Source organism: Coenobita brevimanus, chromosome 7, assembly GCF_032717465.1.
Source record: "Coenobita brevimanus isolate Jiangsu-jjx chromosome 7, ASM3271746v2, whole genome shotgun sequence".
Classification (NCBI taxonomy): Eukaryota; Metazoa; Arthropoda; class Malacostraca; order Decapoda; family Coenobitidae; genus Coenobita; species Coenobita brevimanus.
In genome coordinates this window covers 18,525,241-18,545,338 of record NC_136960.1, presented here as the reverse complement: position 1 = coordinate 18,545,338, position 20,098 = coordinate 18,525,241, and the positions used below count along the sequence as shown (strand labels likewise).

At 42.0% G+C, this 20,098-nt stretch overlaps 1 non-coding gene across 1 annotated transcript; it reads left to right on the top strand.

Moving 5' to 3' along the window:
- The first annotated feature begins 13,435 nt into the window (after window positions 1-13,435).
- LOC145405337 (5S ribosomal RNA) lies at window positions 13,436-13,554 on the top strand. The gene has a single exon (XR_013898335.1). It is a non-coding gene; the product is annotated as a 5S ribosomal RNA (ribosomal RNA).
- Window positions 13,555-20,098: the final 6,544 nt, after the last annotated feature.

Below are 20,098 nucleotides of genomic sequence, written 5' to 3'. Positions count from 1 at the left end.
AGAACAAGGATCAGATAAGATCGTTCCTAGGCCTCACTGGCTTTTATAGTAGTTTTGTCCACAGATATGCCATCATAGCATCACCTTTAACGACGCTACTTAAGAAGGATGCTGCATGGAAATGGGGACCCTCGGAAGAGAAAAGCTTCAACAAGCTCAAACAAGCCATGTCAGAAGCACCCGTATTAGCATTTCCTGATTATACTCAACCTTTCTATATGTGCACGGACGCCTCAGGTCTGGGTCTGGGAGCGGTGTTACGGCAGAAGGATGAGCAAGGCAAGACACATACCATAGCATATGCTAGTAGGGCACTAAAACCCCCAGAGAAGAACTATTCGACGATACACTTGGAGACATTAGCAGTCGTATGGGCGTTAGGACATTTCCGGGATATTATCTTTGGCTACCGAATAATTGTTTTAACTGACCATGCACCCATACGTGACTTATTTAAAGGAAAGAACTTGCACGGTAAGGTTGTGTGTTGGTTTGGCAAGGTAATGGAGTTTGATCCAGAGGTCAGATATTTACCAGGCCGTCAAAATGTCGTAGCCGACGCGCTGAGTAGAAACATTGCTGCTACCATAGCCGAGGATGTTGCTCTTGCTGAGTATTCCTTGGACACGGTAAAAGCGGAACAACGTAAGGATGCGATGTGGTCTCAAGTCATCTATGCCTTGGAGTCTGGCGACAAGACTTGTCTACCTGAACTCCCAGTACCGATGACTCACTTTCATCTTCAACAGGGTCTTTTGTATAAGCAACCCCCAGGGAAGGACACTGCATATCAATTGGTTGTTCCTGCTACCTTACAGCAAGCCGTGCTACAGTTAGTTCATGACGTACCTCAAGCGGGTCATCCCGGTCGCGATAGATGCATATGTGAGACGAGAAAGAAATACTATTGGCCGACCATGAGGAAGGACATAGAAGCCCACGTCAGTCAATGTGTCAAATGCGCGGAAATACGAGGAACGACGGGACTTCCGACTCCCATCTTAGAGTATCCTCTACCGGAAAAACCCTGGGATACAGTCTCCATTGATCTCTTAGTGTTGCCGAGAAGTCGTCAAGGTTTGAGTTATGTACTGGTGGCAGTGGACCATTTTTCACGATTCACTGTTTTAGCACCTTTACAGACGAAAACTGCAGAGGAGGTGGCGCACGCTTTTGTGACTTCAGTGATTTGTCCATACTCTACACCTAAGGTATTGATCAGTGATAATGGCGTGAATTTTGTAACCAGGTGTTACAAGAAATCTGTCGTATGTATGGGGTAAAGCAAGTTTTTGTAACGCCTTACAGTCCTAAGAGCAATGGTCTGGTGGAGAGGACAAACAGGAAGATACTGGAAGTCTTGGGACCAGTAATAACCTCAAATCAAGAGGATAACTGGGAAGATTGGTTATCACATGTAGCAGCGACCATCAACTCAGAAAATTCATCAACTGGGAAGTCTCCTCATTATATCCTTTATGGAGAAGAGAAAGTGTTACCCTACGATTTTTGTTGGCTGGACCTCCTACTCCAGTATACAACGAAGAAGACTACGCAAAGGTACAGTTGTTGAAATTCCAACTTATACACTGTGAAGTACGGAAAAGATTAAAAGCCTCAAGAGTGGAGATGATGGCAAAACAACACAAAGGTAGTCAAGAAAAGACGTTACAGGCAGGCCAGAAGGTCATGATCCACAACCCTGAGAGAACTTCCAAGCTCAGACCTAAGTTCCGCGGACCATATACCGTTGTGAAACAAGTACGTGGAAATACTTATAGAATAAAGGATGAAGCTAATGGAACTCAGGAGGTAGTACATGCTGATAGGATCAACCTAGTAAGTCAAGAGCTAGGCCTAACTAACCATTCGTCTGATGTGTTGTCCCCTCTGTCTTCGTCGCAGTCTATGTCGTCATCCGTACCTGTCCCTAACCAAGAGTATCGCAGCAAGCTACGATCCCACAACAAGAGTGATTAAGGGAGTATCTACTCTTGCAGAAAAAAATGTGGCTGTGGCTCATACTCCTCGTGCATTGCTTGGGGTGGACCTATGGAACAACGTCGGACATGGACACGACTGCGTTAATGCCAGGAGCACTGAAGAGCCCATTTGGAGAAGTCGTATTAGTGGAAGATGCAGTATGCGTCTACTATCCAATGGAAGGCTATCTCCAAACACCAGATATTGTCAAGGAGGTTTCCAAAGGCCTGTCGAATCTCAGACAGCAACTGTTGGAAGTGGGAAAGATGTTTAATCGAAACCCACGATTGACGAACTCTGACACTGAAGCTTTGGAACGAACCTTGCATGGAATTGTTGAGCTTCAGACTAGGCATATAGACAGGCTCACCGACAGGCTTACTAACTTGCATGTTGCTTTACCTAACGTACACTCTGATCTTTCCAAGCATGTCCATGCACGTACTAAGAGAGGACTTGTGGATTTTCTAGGAATCCTGTCTCAACAACTCTTCGGTACGGCATTAGATAAGGACGTAGTGCAATTGGGTAGACAGATGCATGACTTGACACTGGCCGCTAAAGCCAATAATAGATTAATCATGCATGTGTATAAACAGTTAGATGAGTTCACTAACAAAGCTAACGAGATAATTATGACTACCAACCATCTAGCAGAGCTTGTGAACAACATCCAAATTAACCTACCAAGCCTAGCTGAGTACTTACATGCTCTCAACGAGTCAACCACTGCTTTGGAGAAGCATGCAGCCAATATGGTGGACGGCTTAATCGATGCAAGTTTGAACAGGGTTAATGCTTTATTGCTTCCTACTAATATACTAACAAATGCACTTGATATAGCTATGTGGAAGCATGGACTTATGTCACTCTTTGATCTGAGTCAACTGGAATATTATTACCCATTGTTAGAGGCCCAGTTGACCCATGAAGGCATCCTGATATTGGTACCTATGAGGAATGCTGTAACGTATCAGGCATGGCAGTTCATTTCCGTCCCTTTTGCTACTGCAAATAATACACTTGTTGTTATTGAAGAGGGTCCAGAGGTGCTAGTTGTCTCAGTTGACAAGAAATATGTAGCAGAAACGACTGTGGATGAATTTGAGAAGTGTAAGGCCTCATTTCTTGATCTCCATGCATGTCCTGCTTTCCATATTGTCTTCGCACCATTAAAGGTAGAGGAGTGTAAGAGGGCCTTGTTGGACACAAATACTTCCTCTGCTCTGCAACATTGCACCTTCCAACCCATTCAATTGAAGTCAGTTTTCCATGCTCATATTCATGCGAAACAGTACTTTTACTTTCCTGAGACAGAGGACGTAACTGTGACCTATGCCTCACAGAATCAATTCCTTACAGTAAAGGGGTACTATGTTGCACCTGATTTTTGTGAGTTACACAAAAGAGATAGCAGTTCTGCCTAGCAAGCATCATCTAGCTTTGTCAGTGAACTTCTCATCCCAGTTACGACCCTTTTTACCTACATTCAGTGTTACTTCCTTGAATGTGAATAGGCTGTCTCATGTATTAAAGGAGCTTACCTTCCACTCCCACCTGAACAGGACCATATTTAGAGCCTTATGTACTGTCCTATCTTCCTTCATACCTTTCTCCTTCCTATTTTGGTCCTGGCGTTGGTCTTCTACTTATTATGGTCTTGTCCTGTGTTTGTGGTTTAGGCTACTATTTAAGGCGCCAATTAAGGAACCCACTGAGACCACGTGTCCGTACTCGCAGATTGCAAGTGGATGTTCCTGAATAGTCAGCTACCCTACATTCTGATTAGGCTACACGTAGTTAGGACAACAATGTCGACGAGGACGTCAATGGTGTGGCCGAGCGATGTTCTGGTGTCAACATCTTTTTCCATAAGAAGCTGTAGTATCACACATTTTACATAGTAATTTTTAAAGCTGTTTAGTCATAATTAACAGTGTGTAATGAAGTGTGAATGATGAACAACCAAATATCATTTCGCTGTTAGCTGTGGTATAGGAAGAAGGTGGATGGCAGACCACAAGTGCCACCCTGTTTCAGTTATAAAAGGAAGGTTAGGAGAAGTGAAAAGATATCTGAATAGTGCGTAAGTGTAAAGTCCTGGGGAACCATTTATTATGTTGGTATATGTGAATGTACTTTACTTAATACCATTCTATAGAGGTGTATAATGTGCTAGTAGCGTTGTCATTTATCTCTACTTTTTGCATGAGCTCAGAGTATATGTAAATGCTTGGCACCTCACTTTTAGCTGCCCAAGTCGGCACGGTGAGCGTACAGCGTCAGAAGAAGTCATATAGTTATCAAGGGAGGTGGTATCGCTCTTACATATCTCTCGGGTCGCAGTTATATTATTCTGTGCCCAATAAAGAGAGATTTAATCTGCTCATTTCTGTCACCTTACGCTACCACTTAATATAACAGACCACCTTCCAACTTCTAGTGGCAGAGGACCTTTGGTGGAAAGTGTCGGGCAGTGACGGCGAGTAGCTGACGCGTACTACAGACAGTGTCGTCGATCTCCAACACCGTGGTCTAGTTATACTATAACAGCAGAACACTAATATGTAGTCAGCTGCGCTATTCCATATAACGGCTACACAAATTGGTGGATCCGGTGGAATTAGAAGCTAAACTGACACATAAATTTGGTGCTAGCGGTGGCACGATATTTGGTGCTAGCGGTGGCACGATACAATACAAGAGAAGTAACCTGCATAGCCGTGAGAGACAGATAGAAAGATAAAAACTGGAAGAGAGTATGTTTTGACTATAATGTTGATCCCTGACTCTATGTTCTTAATTGCCCTTGTTCCATGCATTATACTTTACTTCCAAGGTCATGAGAGAGTGGTGGCCTTGCATTGCTTGTAATCCACTTATGTCAGAAAGTCCCTCTTCATGCTTCCCTCTTAGTACCAGTCAAAGGAGAGAGAGAGAGAGAGAGAGAGAGAGAGAGAGAGAGAGAGAGAGAGAGAGAGAAAGGGAAGGGGAGAGGTGAAATATTCAAGACGCTTGTGAACTGTATATACATGTTCTATATTTTCCCAGTAAAGACAGAGGAACGAGAAGTTGTCTTCTATCGATCACCCACCACTGAAAGGCATAATATATTTAGCAATATCTACATGTACGCTCTATATCAAAGGCTGTAAGATTCAAGTCAGATACAGAGACGGTATAGTGTGTAATTAGCTCTAGTGCTTTTACACTAACTTTTCCAAAGTTCTTACCTTTTACTCCTTCTTTTTAGTAGCTCAGTGGACGAAAAAAATTCTACGGCTCTACATCCAGTTCATAACACTTCTTTGTACCTACCACCAGATTCTAATGTTAGTCTCTTGCTACAGCTCAGCATTGAAGATGAAAAGATGGCAGTTTTAAGCCAAGTTAAAGAAAAATTGGGTATAGTGGGGCCATGGACTGCGTCACCTTGGTTAAGGTGGGGAATAACCAGTGACGTGTTGTGTCTGATGGGATGTGGGGTGATGTGTACGAACTACTGGCGCATCTTTCCTCCTGACGGTTACCCTCCTTGCACGAGCCCTAGCCCCTTCTGAGTAAAATCGCTTGACAGTAAACACAGTAAAAACAAGGCATGGCAGAAAACACAGTAAAAACAAGACACCATCAAACTGAATTTGTTAATGTGATATATTGTCTAGATGAGTTATATAGGTCTGTGATAAATGTGTATGAAAGATGTGTATGACATATTTGGTATAATAACTGCAACAACCTTACTGTGTGTTATCCTTCCTCACCATCATCTTATACCTGCTTCTTCTTTTTTTTTTTTTTTTTTTTTTTTTTAATGGTGTCCGGGTGTTGTTGGGTGTGAGTTGTGGTCATGCCAGTATGCTGGAGGGCGGGTGCGTAGAGTACGTGATGATAGACATGTGTTTTATGGTACTCTGCACAACAGATATATCTGTAAATTGTTGCTGCATTTTTTGTTTTTTTTTTTTTTTTTTTTTTTTTTTTTGTCATGAATGATCAGGAGTATGTAAGACCACATGTTCACAAAACAGCATGGGGATTGAGAATTGTATTACATTAATGATATAAAATGGCAAATTACTTACGATTATAGAATGTTTAAATTCAGTACTGAGTTCCCCTATATGCTTTATGAGGCGGGGTAAGCGATCTTGACTGCATGCATGTATAAACACCCTGCATTATTTATCATATAACGAATTCATGAACACTGTATCAGTTTAGTTGATATATGCATATACTTGCTTTTTACATAACTACATATTACCGCCTACACGCATGTTACTAAAACAAATGTAGTCCACACAGTTGCGAATTAGTATTTTGTCCGGGACGGCACGAAAAGGCAATGAAACTGACAGCCTTATGAAGCTTCCTCTTTATCTTACCTGCAGACAAGGCGGTGTTAATTGTTTGAGTGGCCGTGGAAGCTCCAGGAATTATTTTAGCAAAGGCCTCTTTCTTCACGAGAGAGGAACTTAAGCCGCAGGTGTTGCTGAATTCGCAAGTGGGGAATGAAGAGAACTGATGATGAGAGGGAGTGTGTTCGGTCGTGGTTTGGAACAGGGCAACACACAGCAAGTATCTATTGATAGATTGATTTTATCCTTCCTATCTCTGTCTATCTATTGCCAGACGCCTTAATCGCATAAGGTGTGGCCACAAACAAATCGCCTCCATGTCGCCCTGTTCCCCGCCATTTCACTGCCCTGCTCCCAGCTTACACCTTCCTCTCTCGTATACCGGTACCTCTCCACTCATGGAGGTAGGAAGTCTTTCCTACCTCCATGTCTCCACTCCAACCCTCCATCTCATCCTTGGCTTCCCCTTTCCTCTCCCCCCCTCCACCTCACTCACACACACTCTCCTCGTCAGTCTCTCACTCTCCATCCTCTCCATGTTGTCAAACCACCTTCAATGTATTGCTCCTAACGCTTTCTATCACATCCACATCCACACCACAATGCTCCTTCACTTTCTCATTTGTCAGTCTGTCTTTCCATGTGACTCCACATGCTTCTTTCAGATAGCTCATTTCAACTGCTCTCACATTTTTACTTGTGTCCCTCCCACAAGGTCCAAGCTTCACTTCCATTCGTTATGGTTGGTATCACAATACTGTCATGCAGCGACTTTTTACTTCGATGCTCACTTCTCTGTTTCTTATCACTGCTTTCAAGGAACCAGCAACCTTTTTTCTTTGTTGTACCCTTTCAATTACTTCCCCTACTAAACTTCCATCTTTACTCATCACACTACTCAAGTACTGAAACGCATTCACACTTTCCATTTCCTCCTCATTCAACCTCACTGTACATTCAGTGACTTCACTTCTCTCAAAGACAATAACTTTACTTTTCCCTACATTCACCTTTACATCCCATTTCTTACACACTCTCTCAAACTCATTCACCAAGCATTGCAGTTCCCCTTCATCTTCACTTAAGAAGACCGTATCATCTGCAAACAGCAGTACACTACCAAACACTGCCCTCTCTAATTTGGGCTGCTCCAACATCCACTGCCCTACCTAGTATGTCTTGTATAACCCCATCTCCTATACATACTGAACAACAATGGAGATATGACACATCTCTGTTTCAGTCCAACCTCCGAATAGAAAAATTAACTCAGTTCACTGTCCACACACACTGCAGCCTTAGCACCCTCATACAAACTCTTCACGGCATTCAGTAACTTGCCATCTACTCCATATATTCATAATACTTTCCTACTTCCAGTAAAATACAAAATATTGAAATTCATTAATTATTCAAAAGCTGACCTTCACGTTTCACATCGACATTACCAGTATTTAAAAGACTCTTGATAAGGATCTTTTCAAAAATAAAATAAATAAATGAATAGATAAAAAGGAAAGTTACAATATTTTGCATCCTGGAGATACATCTGTATTCCTCTTCTGTTTCCTTTTAATCATCCAGTCATCTCGGCACGTCGGAGCGAGTCCAGCGAGAAATGATTCGGCAACGTCGCATCTTCGCTCGGGAATGAAGGAAACAGTTAAGCTAATCAGACCAAAAAATCATCAGAAAATCGGTGTTTTGACATTAAACCAACCTATCCCTAACAAACTTTGGCCTAACTTAACGTTAACCTACCATCATACCGGTACTTTATTTTGTCTTAGGGGGGTGTCTTTTCTCCAGGTCCGACGTTGTCAGTATGAATGGATGACATCCGGGGAAAAAAAAAAAAAAAATCGCGGTCCCGCTGTTGTTGAAGTGAGTAAAGTCGCGATTTAGAATCCCAGCTCTTGCACGTACCGTACAGTACCGTACGTTGGTGGTCTAAAACTTGTTATAGTGTTGCAGTCTCCATAAGGGCCACCGAATCTCACACAATCGCTTCCATTACTGCAGGTACACGATCTTAAGAGACTTTGTTTTCATAAACCTGTTTGCTGTCAGGGGGCTTTTAAACTGAGTTGTTGCTGTTATGGTTGATTGACCCGTCTCTCTGGCAAAGCAGACCCATCAACCGCAGCCAAGCAGCTATCCCTGCAGGGCCGACCAGTGCAGTGAATCAATATTTCCTTGCAGCTGACAGCGCCTTGAAACAACGAGGAGCGGAGAAAAATGTGAAGGTTTGGTTCCTGGATGAATCCCACATTTACGTTTCCCCAATCAGATAAGGCACTATAGTTGGCTGCACTTCACCCTGTTTTTAGGTTATATGGTTACCACCCAGCATTGTAACTGGTTTGCTAGGTTACAGGAAACCATTTGATTTGCCACTCATTGTAGAGCCACTTGAAGTGTGAAGAGGCGTAATTAAGAGTAACAGGAAGGAAATTGTGAAGCACGATGAAAGGAGGGCAGACAAAGAAACAACTAGAGACCCCCTCCAAGGGGAAGTCACACCAGCCGCTAGTCGATACATATCTAGCGCGGCTCGGAATATGACCTTGACCTTGGCCTACTTTCACAAATTTAGAACTCGGAGATTTTCATCCCTACTACACATCTGTAAAATTTGGTGATGATATCTTGAGTGGTTGCGAAGTTATCGTGCTAACAGACACACGAACCTTGACTTACTTTCACCAGTTTCGAACCTGTGGGAGATTTCCATCTTTACTACACAGCTGTAAAATTTGTGATGATATCTTGAGTGGTTGCAAAGTTATCGTGGTAACAGACCTTGACCTACTTTCACCAATTTCGAACTCATGATCAATTTTTTTCCCTACTACACACCTGTAAAATTTTGTGATGGTATCTTGAGCGGTTGCGAAGTTATTGTGCTAACAGAAACACGGACAGACTGACAGAATGACAAATTGGAAATAGTACCAGCTTTGCTATCGCGGCTGGTAATGGTAAAGGTGAAGAAGAAGTACGCAGCAGTACAGCAAGTGAGTGGATGATGGGAGACCCCACTTGCCACCTTTAAAGTGAATATAATAATTTAGCTGTATCCTGATCACAGTGAAAAATATATTATCGCAGTGAAGAGTTTAACTGAGTTAAACTCACGTGCCATCACTATTACTCGTACATAAACAGCTATACCATAACAGACTGGTTTATTCTTCCATAAAAGACACTGATATCTTCGTCATTCGTGAGTCTCTGGTCATTTCGCGCTAAACAATGATTCACTTTTGCGAATAGTCGTATTCACAAGAAAATGTTGCACTTCACATAAGTATCATCCAAATAAGTACAGGGAACTTCAATTCGATGTGAACAATTTTGTAGGACCTTAGACAGAGAGAGAGAGAGAGAGAGAGAGAGAGAGAGAGAGAGAGAGAGAGATGAATTCCCCGAGCTAGACCTTGATCGATCATCAGTTATTATTAACTGATACTGAAATGTACCTAATAATGATACTGGATAACAATGTACTGTACATAAAATATAAACCATGTAACAAAATAAAGCAGCGTCTCACTTGTCGGTCAGTCATCGTCGGAGCTGCTAATCAAGGCAAGAATGATGAAGTGATAAATTTGTAGGGTATACTAATTTTGCCATATATATTTTTGATTAAGTACTTTGGGTAATTGCAATTTTTATTTTTATAATTGTTGGAGGACTAGTAAGTGTTGTATCAGGCACTTTTGACATCGTTAGTTAACGTGTGCTTGTGTATCGTCGTTAGGAGCCTAGTTGCACAGCGGCACAGACGCACACCAACCAACCTCAGTTAAGCGTCTGTTCGGTGGGGTTGGTTTCTCTAATACCCTCTTCCACAGTTACCATATTTGGGGGGATGAACTGCACAGTGCCCGCTGCAGTATAAAAACACAAACGCCCAGTGATAATCTTGACGTGGGTATTGTAGTGATTCAACGTGTTATTAGAACCGAAAGCGAATGACCTGTGCTGTTCTTTGCGTGTTTGTGTGAGGCATCTTGGTTGGCATCATACCATACTGATGTACTGATAGACATTATGTGAAGAACCTGGGATGGAGTGGAAAGCTGGAGGCTGTGCAGGTTAGTTTTATTTTAATGGTTGGGACAAGGGAGCAATGGAAGCTTGAAAATAAGTTATGAATAGCCATCGTTTTGTCAGCAATCGTTTATGTTTTTTTTCCGACTCTGGGCATCGCCTTCACAGCCTGTTCCCATGGCCCAGCAGTCCTCTTACGATACACCTCCACATGCCACCACTTTGACGCTAACATTCACCGTCCAAATTGAATATATGCAAGGGTTGTTTCATACAGGACTGGTGTTCTGGTATTAGCTGGGGTATTTATGCATGTTGGTGGGTCTTCTGTTATATCAGTAAAGTGTGCTTTAATGAAATTCAGATCTTTAAACTTCCCTGCCCCAGCCAGGATTCGAACCTAGGTCCATTAGGACTGCAGGTTACTTCTCTACCAATTCAGCCACCACCTCATTTGGTTGGGTCTTTGTTTTTAGGTTAGATGATTAAAATGTGCAATTTTGTTATTATTTAATACCACCACCACCACTGCAACTACAACTGCTACTTCTGGGTTTTATGATGATGATCATGATGGTTACAATAATAATAATAATTATAATAATAATAATAATAGTAATTATCATTATTATTATTATTATTATTATTATGGAAGATGGGGGTGTCCGCCTCCTATTCACTCATTGTCGTGCATCCTTAAGATGACTTAAGACTTGCAATGGGGTATTTTAACTTAGGAAAGCTTTTCTACATTGGGTGGTAACTATAAAACCAAATAAGGCCTGGTGGTATAATGGATCAAGGCGCACCAACCGGTTGAGGCCCATGTGGTTCCATCCGAAGAGTAGGTGTTGTTCATTTTCTTATAGTCTTAAGAGTTTTTCCTAAGCTGAACAGAACTTTTGTCATGAAATTTAAGTAGACTTTATTGTCGGGATGTGGACTGCGAACGAGAAAGGGAAAGAAAGAAATGGTTGGAAAGTTGAAGAGGGAAGGTGCTGAGTGGAGGGAAGAGGAGAGAAGCAGGAAGGGGAAGAATGGGTCAATGAAAGACGGAAAGGAGGGAGGAGAAGTTCTGCGGGGAGGGGAAGGTGAGGGCGTTTGCTTAACGTGTCTCCTTCCCTCTCCTCTTCACGAAACGCCACGCCCTGACCTCTGTAAGGTAACTGTGCTTTTCCGTTGAGTTGGGAAGATCACTATAGGTAGTCAAGGTTGTCACGGGGTTTTTAAAATAATTGCAAAATTAAATGATAATTCTCAATAATATTGAAGAGCAGGGACAATGAATTGTCTTGCTAAATCAAGCAATGATTACTTTATATCGGCTCGCTTCGCCGATTCTCTCAGAACGAGAATTTATAAACTTTCTCAACAGTACACAGCAGAGACCAATTACTCACAGTTGCTGTTTATTAGTACTGTTAGCCTCTGGAGAAAGTTACTTCACCCTTGACAATAAATAACTAATTCTATTAATGACATCAGGTTCTTGCTGATGCGTTAACTCCTAGAAGGCACAACGGATTTTAAGCTTAATACAACAAGACTGGCCTAAGCACCAATTATGAATGGCAAAGCGTTTATGCAAGCTAGGAGCTGTAAGGGAAATAAGCTTAATTATGGAGAAATGAAACACGAGTTTACATTACATTAAGCTCAAAGAACTGTTAAATTTATTGATTACAAAGGAATAAATTTAACGTTACATTTCAAAATGAATTCAAATAAAGAGATCGCACTCACTCACTCACTCAAAAGCTAAATTCTTACGCCTAGGACACAACATGCGGCGCAGCCGGCCGGCATGTGAGGAAACAGCACACTTAACTAAACTCTTAAGTCTAGGAAAACGAAAAGAAAATACTGGTCAATGTAGCGTATGACCAAGGAAGGGTGGGAGCCTGGAGAACTGTAGTCTTGTGGAGTCTGGGTGCTAGATGACCTCTCTCACTCTCACTACTGGAGCACAGAACCTCACTCCGTCGCGACAGACAAAAGACTGAATTCAAATATGATGTGTGTGGTAGGATACTGTACAGGCCAGTGGAAGAAGGCGTGGCCAATGGTTGAGGCAAGCAGGGGCGAACAATAAAGAAACAATAATATCGCTCAGTAGAGCACTTAATGACGTGCATTAGATCGGTCACTTTTGAAACAGTGACGAATGTTTTGAAAAGCATATCACCGAAATGGAGAGAGAAACGGTTAACTGAACGATACACAGTGAGTTTTCCACTAATATTTCGTGGTTTCTCACAAAAGGAAAATGTCGCGAATTTGATTCGTGACAAAGGTACCCTGCCCAAGTGGCGCCCTGACCACCATAATTCCACCTCTCTGTAGAACATGGACGACTACGTTCAACATTTATACTGAAGGAGTAAGTACAGTAGATATAAATAATCTACACAAAATATTGTAGAATATTATTACATTCTTATCAGGGCACGTCTTTGATAGAAAGGGACTCAACAGTGTGAGTGAGGTTTAATTACGATTCCCCTCCCCGGAGAGGCTTAGCGATGGGTATGGTGTTCACTCGGTTTGTCTATTTGTTTGTCTGTCTGTCTGTCAGTTAACAACTTTAATTACTTTAACTATTGGTCCGATTTTGACTACTGGTGCGATTTAACTGTTGGTGCGATTTTGACTAAAACTGCAGGCATCTATGACCTGGTGATCACCTGATTAAATTTGGGGCCAAACTGGGCCAAGGACCAGGCTGTAGGGCCAAAAAATTGAAAAAAAATGGGGACGGGTAAAAACCGTTTTTTCGCCATAACTCTAACATTCATCTTATCAACGTGAAACCAAGAGCTGAAGGTGCATATTTTAAATCTGCATCCTATAACATGCCGCATTACATCAGGGGGGTCATCCCCCAGTTAGCGCTAGGGGGGGGTCAACGTTAGGTGGGTCGGACCTTAAAATTGAAATGGGCAAAAAATCGTCAACTTTCACCTGATTTACTCCAAATTTCATACGTGACATCTTTGACTAGATAGCCTGTTGCGTTTATATGTCAGCACTAAAATGACGGCCATACCACGTTGAGTACACCGCTTCCCGTCCGATCAGCGAAGTTAAGCAACGTTGGGTCTGGTTAGTACTTGGATGGGTGACCGCCTGGGAACACCAGATGCTGTTGGCGTTCTCCCTACGTGTCAAGTGGGGTTGGTGGAGGATTAGTGCCCCTCCCTGTAAAACAATTAACTCTAAGCCCTTGTCCACCCCGTTTGGGATACATGGCGTCTGGCAATGAATGAATGACTAAAATGACTGCCGGGGACAGGTTTGCTGTGCCTTGGCACCGCTTCTTGTTTAATTATGGATAGCTTGTATCGCAAATAGGGTAGTCTACAAACTTCTTAACACAGTTGTGAGTAGATGGTTTGTACAGGCGTAAACGAATGTTCACTTTGGCAGTACAGTAGGCTATATAGCCTTTTATAACTTAGACCCTAAGCGCGTTCATCCATGCACAGTGACACACATACACATAAATCTCACTCCTAAATGAGGGGTCTAACCAAAATATTGTCTTTATGAAGTGTACAATATGAAGCGAGCGTATGGTGTTGGCAACTCTGTTTTTTTAGATATCGTTTAGTAGGTTTCTCCATTTTGTATGTGGTTTATACGTCATATACCGTATGTAATTGTTGTTTCCCACTTGTACTTTGACATTTGTATGCTCATTTACTTCTGCGTAGTGCATGCTCACGATTTCATTGCTTCTTAAGTTATGTGCTAACTCAATGTAATTTATATTTTTTGAACTTCATGTCGGATGTGCGTTACCTTTAGCTACTGTTTATACAGTATAAACGAGTACGCTATACTGCTTGTGTGTGTGTGTTTGTGTGTGTGTGTGTGTGTGTGTGTGTGTGTGTGTGTGTGTCTTCATATACGTATTGTTTTCCTTTTCAGTTTAGTTATGCTACATATTTATTTTTACATATGTGGGACAGTTTGTGTTTTGAGTAATATTTGTATAGAATATATTGCGGATTATTTGAATTCGTCCATGTAAACTGTTAAGAGTAGGTCTAAGGTATAAGTCCTGAAAAGTTACTGAAGTAATCATAGGCCCAATCTGAGTACTTAAAAATCTGCTGGAAGTTCTATCTATCTATCTATCTATCTATCTATTGCCAGATGCCTCAATCCCGTTTGGGGTGGCCACAAACAAATCGCCTCCACGTCGCCCTGTCCCCCGCCATTTCACTGCCCCGCTCCCAACTCACACACCCCTCTCTCATATACCTCTCCACCCCATTTCTCCACCTCATCCTTGGCCTCCCCCTCCCTCTTCCCCCCTCCACCTCACTCTCATACACTCTTTTCGTCAGTCTTTCACCCTCTGTCCTCTCCGCATGGCCAAACCACCTCAGTGTATTCCTCCTAATGCTTCCTATCACATCCATATGCACACCACAACGCTCCTTTATATCATTTGTCAGCCTGTCTCTCCATGTGACTCCACAGGCTCCTCTTACTCGTAAATAACTCACTCTTGACTTGTGTCCTTCCAGCAACGTCCAAGCTTCAATTCCATACGTTAGAGCTGGTATCACAATACTGTCATGTAGTAACTTTTTCATTCCATGCTCACTTCCCTGCTTCTTATCACTGCTTTCAAGGAACCAGCAACCTTTCTTCCCTGCTGTACCCTTTCAAGCACTTCACCCTCTAAACCTCCATCCTTACTCATCACACTACCCAAGTACTTAAACGTACTCACATTTTCCAATTCCTCACCATCCAATCTCGCTGTACATTCACTGGCTTCACCTCTCTCAAAGACCATCACTTTACTCTTCCCTACATTCACCTTTAGATTCCGTTTCTTACATACTCTCCCAAACTCATCCACCAAGCCTTGCAGCTCCCCTTCGTCTTCACTCAACAACACAGTATCATCTGCAAACAACAGTACAGGGAGTTTCCAAACACTACCCTCTCTCACCCGAGCCACTCCAACATCCACTACCCTACCTTGTACCTCTTTTATTACCCCATCCATGTACAAATTGAACAACCATGGAGACATGACACATCCCTATTTCAACCCAACCTTCAAAGAGAATAATTCACTCAGTTCACCATCCACACGCACTGCAGCCTTAGCACCATCATACATACTCTTCACAGCATTCAGCAACTTCCTATCTACTCCACATATTCTTAATACTTTCCACAATCCTTGTCTATCCACCCTGTCATATGCTTTCTCCCAATCCATGAAAGCCGCATACAACTACTTTCCCTTCTCTAGAAACTATTCCACTAAAGATCTAAGAATGAATATCTGATCTACACAACCTCTTCCCTTCCTAAAGCCTCCCTATTCTTCTTCAACTAATTCCTCTGTTCTTTCTCTAACTCTGTCAGTAAGTAACCTACCATACACTTTTCTTATTATACTAAGAAAACAAATGCCCTTATGATTACCACACACTTCTTTTTCCCTTTTTCCTTTGTACAAGGGAATAATTATACATGACTTCCAATCCTCCGGGACTCTACCCTCCTCCCAGGCCAATCTGCACATTTTCCACATCCTGAAAGTTACCAGTATTTAAAGTAAATCAGAAAAGATAAGCTTTGTTAATACAGTCAGTCTTATATTTTCATTCCTTGATTCAGTTTTTCATTAATAATAATAATAATAATAATAATCTGTTTTTTTTTTTTTTTGTTTCTCAAAAGCGCCAGTCCTTCCATAGGGAATTCACAAGCACTCGACAGACATATACATTATTTTTACAGTTACAAGAATTGTGACATCTCTCATATACATTACATACTTCATCAGTAAAAAAAAAATGAAAGTGGCAATAATTAAACCTTATAATCATCCGTCATAGTACCTCATTCCTGGTCATAGCATTTGGAAAAACGAAAGGCTTTTAGCTGTGTCTTGAAGGATTCAGCAGAAGAGTTGTCTCATGGACAATGGCAATCTGTTATATAATCTAGGGAATCTATACACAAAAGAACGCTCGGAGAAAGATGACTGGTGAATGGCTCCAGGCTCGTCAAGACACAAGGAATCATCTTCACTACGTAACATCACACCCGGGCGTGCTGTTGGGAGTTTTAGCAATTCAGCAAGATCTTCGGTTCACCAAAATTAATAACCTCGAGTGTATTAAGACACAGTTTAAATTCAGTTCTAGTCTTTACTGGTAACCAATGTAGCCCAACAGTGTAGTCGAGGCTCTCAGGGGGAAACCGAAGATAGGCCGTGCTGCCCTGTTCAACACAGACTGAACTTTTGTTAGTATAATATTTGGAAGGCCAGTCCACAGTGAAATACAATAATCAACACGAGACAAGACCACTGCATGGACCAATGTTACGAGGCAATGTCTATTCAGGAATTTTCTCACAGAGTACAGATTTCTGAAATGCAAGTTGCACCCTCTGACAACTTTATTAATATGTTCCTTGTATTTTAACTTTGAATTAAAATAAACACCCAGATTTCGAACAGAACTGACTGGATGAAGCTGTGACACACCTATGTTCAGAGCCAGGGTATTATCAGTGTCATGACCAAACCTCTTAAAGAAAGATTATTCATGTATCTACCCCTTGCCAATATAGGTACATGTATAAGGGAAAAAGTTATTCATTTGAAAATTAATAGCATATGTTCTGTACTTTCATGTTCTAAAAGATAACAAATTAATTGAGTACATCATCCAGTCAAGTTCATTACCATCTTCAAATCCAATACCAAATCATGCTTATTCATTATCTGACGGATTTTTCATTATCAAATCGGTCCTGTTTTGGTAATGAAAAATACCAAATGTCAAGTTGCCCAACGTTTGGTGGGAGGCCTCCTTTGGTGGGAGGCCCGGGGCCCAGGCCTCATGGGCCCACCTCTGAGTCCGGCCCTGTCCAGCATAGTAAATGGTTTCCTGGTATACAGGAAACCATTTGGCTTGTCACAAAGTGTAGAGTCACCTGGAGACAGAAAGAAGAAGAAAGAATGAAGGAAAGAAAGAAAAACAAGATGAAAGGGGGAAAGAAGGAAGGAAAAGAGGAAAGGTCAGTCACCCGAGAGCAGCACTACATCGTGAGTTGATGGTGAGCGCCCCCACTTGCCACCATAACACCTATCCATATCCAGAAACAAATCGCCAAGGAAGTGGCGCTAGGGAACCTTCTTAACTGACAAGAATACCGTCCCAACTCAGAGTATGCCAGTGCAGTACGAGAGCCACGAGGACCAAGAGTTGCAGGTGAGGGAGGGGGTGCAGGGGTGGGAGGTGAACAGGTAATGTTCAACAGTGTCTTAAATTTGAGAACACCGCAGCCACGACCCTCTGTTGGCTGTATCAGTATTGACGACTTCTTCACCCTCTCCATACTTCCTTCACTGTCTCCACCTCCACTCCCACGCCTACATAACTGTCTCCCCTCCCTGTGTCTGCCTCTCTCTCTCTTCTGTCAGCCTCACTACTGCATTGTCGCCCTATACTCATATTTCATTTTGCTTTTCAGTTTCTTACTACATATCTCCTTTTCTCCCACCCTCCCTCTCTCTACACAGTACTGTTTTCCTTTCCACCTTTCCTCCCCCCACCCCATATTTTTCTACTCATTTACTGTATTACTAAACTCGTTAGTAAATTCACAGGTAAGATGCAGATCCCTCCATCTTTTTTTGCTCCATCATTTTCTGGAGGGTCATTTCTTGCTTTTCTGCCTCCTTTTTCGTGTTACTCATCAGTTTACGCTCATCCTCATGCTACTCCATCCTGTTATAACATCAACCAGCATACACCCCGCCTCGCCATGCTCACTGCCCCCAAGTACGGTGCTCCACAAGTTAGCTGGGAAAGTATAATTTATTCTTAATACATTTGCATACTTTCATCGCAAATTACAGGAAAGTGTATCGTCGTGAAGCCTGTTGGCTAGGGAGAAGAAACAGACATGGAAGATTTGGGCTCATGGGAAATTTTTATAAAGGAACTGACTCGGTAAGAGTGTTAAAAATATTTTGCTTATTTTGAAGTCATGATAGATTAGGAGTTGTTCAGGATTATGGTTGGTGGAAACTACCGTAGAGGGATATGCTAATAGTATATGTTATTCTCATAATTGGAGAAAATGGGAACAAGTGCAGACTGAAAATACACATTATTCCTGTAATTGTGGAAGCCTGAAAATAACTTCTCTTTCATTAAAGTTATTATTAAATGGTGTGAAAGCCAACATAAAATTAGCTTTCAAGTGCTGAAAGAAAAAAAGAATACAAGAACTAGGCTTCTGCAAGATTAGAAATTGACTTTGCTGGGTTGGAAACGGAGTTTTGTAAAACTTAGAAAGGAATAATACGACCAGAGTAAAAATTTTTATTTTCTTTTTCAATGCCTGAAATGTATGATACTATTTTTGATTTGATAGGCTTCGTATTGATACACTGTAGTGGGATGAGGGATCAGCACAGAGCCGGGACAGAAAGTAATGTTTGTCGAGGTTTCCTGTTACAGGATGCAGCATGATATAATAGACAGACAAACAGATAAACTACCCTTTCATACTGGGAGGTTGGTGACTATGGATGGCCTGTTATGTGCTGTTCATGAGGGAGGTGATGGTGATGATATGCTAATGGCAAAGCTTGAATAATGTCATTGCTGGACACCTATCGACCTTTTTTTTTAGTCATTGCATCTGTTGCTCTACCTATACATATGCCTGCTTGCTTACCAAGCGCCTGTATTCCTACCTACCCACATACCAACGATTTCTACTTACCTGCCTGTTACCTACCTGGTTTCTTACTACCTGTCTGCTTGCCGCTGTCTTATAACGTACCTGCATACACAGACATTTACCGTCTAAATGCCTACTCACCTACGTTCCTTCCTGCCTACGAAGGCACGTGCCTCCTACTTACCCACTCACCTTCTTATTTTCCTACAGTACTTAACTCCCAAATACTGTTCCACCAGTCTGACATCCCACCATCTAACTTGTTAAGCCAGCTGTTTACGTACCTGCATTACATGCTTTCCTTCCAGTCATTTGAAATCCTTGTATACTCATTTGAAATCCTTGTATACTGAGTGTATTTGAAGTGTCAGTAAATTAGAGAGAGAGAGAGAGAGAGAGAGAGAGAGAGAGAGAGAGAGAGAGAGAGAGAGAGAGAGAGAGAGAGTTACGGTATAGGAGGAGGGAGAAGTGAGGGGGTAAGAGGTCAGGGAGAGGTCACCACCTACCTTGGTACAGTGTGTGCACAAGAGATTAGCACTTTGTTGTGGCTGTTATTACCACTGTACACACCGTGAGGAACCATTACGTGTGAGGTGAGATGTGGTTGTTTGCTTGTGGGATCAGTGAGGCGAGGTTAGGTTTGATTAAATACATAAGCTGCATGTACTGGGAGAATGGTGCATGCTAAGTAAACTAAGTATGCTTTGGACCTTAGATTAGTTTTGGAGCTACATTGACCTGATGGTTGGCATATTCGCTTCGCGATGTGCGTAATTTGACTCAAAGAGTTTGAGTTATAAACCGCGGTGGACATTTAAAGTGGGTAATGGTAGCATGTTCTCTAATAAGCTTGCATATATTCTCACCCTCCCGGTTCTGCCTTTACAGATTCTGGCATAGGCTACACGCAAACATAGCCACTACAACACTTCGACTCCCAAATACATTTCTTTGTA